The following is a 2,789-nucleotide window of genomic DNA, read 5'->3' as shown; positions in this document are numbered from 1 at the left end:
TTGATTGGGTATAGTGGGTTCAAATGGGGGGAGAAACTTAGCTTGATTGTGTACAGTTTCAAATGCCTTGAACTTTGAATGAGACTCAACACAACGGTCGGGTAGCACTCAACTCAACGGTTAGGTAGACGCTTTGCTTAGATGACATAGACACCCATCATGGTGAAGAGGGGGATGAGGTGCCTTCCTCTAAGCATAAAGGGAATATTGGATTTTCAAGTCCATAACATCCCCCTCACCTGAGGTAGTTCCCCCCTTCAACTAGCTCACAGTGCATATTAGGCACAAAACTCTATGGAGTACCATAGGCAAGAGAGTTTCCTACCACTACAAGACATCACAAAATCATGTAGTAGCTACTTTAAGCTCTTAGGGGGTCTTATTTGGATATAAGGAAATATTGTGGGCTCTTATAATATCAATAGGGCTCTAAGAAGATTATGAGTTCTTATATGAGATTATTATGAGCCTGTGTAAGAGATCATGAGCTTTAATATGAGATCTTTAGAGACTATCAGATGTTGTGTACTATCTCCAGGTGGTATGTATTATGCTCATAAATATCATGGTACAACATGTATGACCTATAAAATTTGTGTTTATGTGCACATGCATGTGTGTGTAAAATTTTGTGTTTATGTGCACATGCACATGTGTGTGTAAAAATTTTCCCCGATATTTAAAGATTCCCTACTACCTATGGAACAATTAAAAGTTCCTTGTGTAATCAACATCAAATACCAACGCCGCAGGCAAGGGCCCTCTTTTATAGTATCATCAACTTTCTTTTTAAACAAGAGACTAGCTAGCAGTAGACACAAACACATGGGTGCGCTTTGAAAGCACGGGAATCCTTTCAAAGCGGCTTACATACGGTGAGCTACTTTCCAGCAGCAGCAGCAGTAGCAGTAGGAACTACTACTACACAACGGGCTCCACCGGAAGCTTGAGGCTGGATGGGATTGGAAGACAGAAGCATCCTGCAGCATCATCAGAATTAATAAAGATAATTAGTGAGTGAGCACTGCGGCAGGCAGCAGAGTAAACCTAGCTAGTGGATTAAGAGTTGATTAATGTGGATTTTATAAGTGTTTACTTACGGCCACAAGCCGCACCCCAGCCGCATGCAGCTGTGTAGCCTTCATCGCAGTTAGAGCTAATAAGGGGGCAATACGGGAGCAAGCTCAGGCACGTGCAAGTCCCCTGCGCTAAGGTTGGGGTGGGAGTTGAAGCAGCGAGCAAGGCCACCATCAGAAGCAGGAGAGTAGCATAACACAGGCGGCGACGATCAGAATTAGCCATGGCTTTATAATTTCTGTGGTGTCGGCAAGGAGAGAGAGAGAGAGAGAGAGAGAGAGAGCTGATCAGGTGGCAAAAGCAAAGCAAGGTTTTTATAATGCCGGAGTCACGCTATCGGCGTGGTGAACTAATCGAGCATGTCAAGGACCCGTCACGCTATATTTTGTATTTTTATAATGCTGGCTGGAGTCACGCTATATTTGTATTTTTATAATGCTGGCTAGTCACGCTATCGGCGTCATTTTCTAATGAAGTTTAAACGTCTACTTCCTTCACACTTTTCAAAATAAAAGTCTCCTTTCATCAAGACTCACAACTTTCAATATATATTTAAAGTCTATATTTTGTTTTGTACATGTTGAATCACATTCCAAATCTACACGTTGTTGTCAATATAGATAACTTAAGGCTTTAATTTTTTTTTTTTACAGACCTGCATACCCGTCTTACAGACCTGCATACCCGTCTTCTATGTATATAAACTAAGTCTTCTATGTATATAAACTAAATCCGAATCCCTTTCGTGAATGAGTTTCTTTGCTCTCGATTGAGTTTATCAAACTATCACTTCGCATTTCCTTCTCTCTCACGGTTTCCTTCTACTTTCCTGCAGCAGGAGCAGTAGTAGTAGGAACTACTACACAACGGGCTCCACCGGAAGCTTGAGGATGGATGAGGTTGGAAAACAGGTGCATCCTGCAGCATCAGAATTAATAAAGATAATTAGTGAGTGAGCACTGCAGGCAGGCAGCAGAGTAAACCTAGCTTGTGGATTAAGAGTTGATTAATGTGGATTTTATAAGTGTTTACTTACGGCCACAAGCCGCACCCCAGCCGCAAAAAGCTGGGTAGCCTTCATCGCAGCTAGAGCTATTAAGGGAGCAAGCTCAGGCACGTGCAAGTCCCCTGCGCTAAGGTTGGGGTGGGAGTTGAAGCAGCGACCATCAGAAGAAGGAGAGTAGCATAACACAGCAGGCGACGATCCATGGCTTTAAAAGAGAGAGACAGAGAGAGAGAGCGAGCGAGCTCGATCAGGTGGCATATGGCAAAAGCAAAGCAAAAGGTTTTTATAATGCCGAAGTCACGCTGGTGAACTAATAGAGCATGTGAAGGGAATCCCAAGGACACTAAGCACGTCACGCTATATATATTTTGTATTTTTATAATGCTGGCTGGAGTCACGCTATATTTGTATTTTTATAATGCTGGCTGGAGTCACGCTATCGGCGTCATTTTATAATAAAGTTTCAAAATAAAGCACGTCACGCTATATATATTTGTATTTTTATAATGCTCGTATCGGCATTCCATTTCACCAATCGCTCGTGAATGAGTTCCCTTGTTTGAATGAAGATATTGCAAGAGTTTATAAGACCATCACGAGGTCGCATTTTTTTTCCCCCATGGTTTCATCTTGAGCATAATGATATTGATTCAAAAACTTGGCTACATTAAGTAGAGGAAGATCAAGAAAACGCGAGCATTCAATC

The 2,789-nt window shown here is 42.1% G+C and overlaps 2 long non-coding RNA genes across 2 annotated transcripts; both read right to left on the bottom strand.

Moving 5' to 3' along the window:
- Nucleotides 1-855: 855 nt before the first annotated feature.
- Nucleotides 856-1,364, bottom strand: LOC147640353 (uncharacterized). Its single transcript, XR_015269723.1, has 2 exons — nt 1,101-1,364; nt 856-980 (listed from the first exon to the last, which is right to left on the bottom strand). It is a non-coding gene; the product is annotated as an uncharacterized LOC147640353 (long non-coding RNA).
- Nucleotides 1,365-1,693: 329 nt separating this feature from the next.
- Nucleotides 1,694-2,240, bottom strand: LOC147640352 (uncharacterized). The gene is made up of 2 exons (XR_015269724.1): nt 2,114-2,240; nt 1,694-1,995 (listed from the first exon to the last, which is right to left on the bottom strand). It is a non-coding gene; the product is annotated as an uncharacterized LOC147640352 (long non-coding RNA).
- Between the last annotated feature and the right edge of the window lie 549 nt (nt 2,241-2,789).

The sequence above is a fragment of the Cibotium barometz genome, chromosome 3 (genome assembly GCF_041138505.1).
Source record: "Cibotium barometz isolate CiBa-2024 chromosome 3, ASM4113850v1, whole genome shotgun sequence".
Lineage (NCBI taxonomy): Eukaryota > Viridiplantae > Streptophyta > Polypodiopsida > Cyatheales > Cibotiaceae > Cibotium > Cibotium barometz.
Note: the sequence above shows the minus strand (reverse complement) of the source record. Positions and strands in the feature narration are given on the sequence as shown.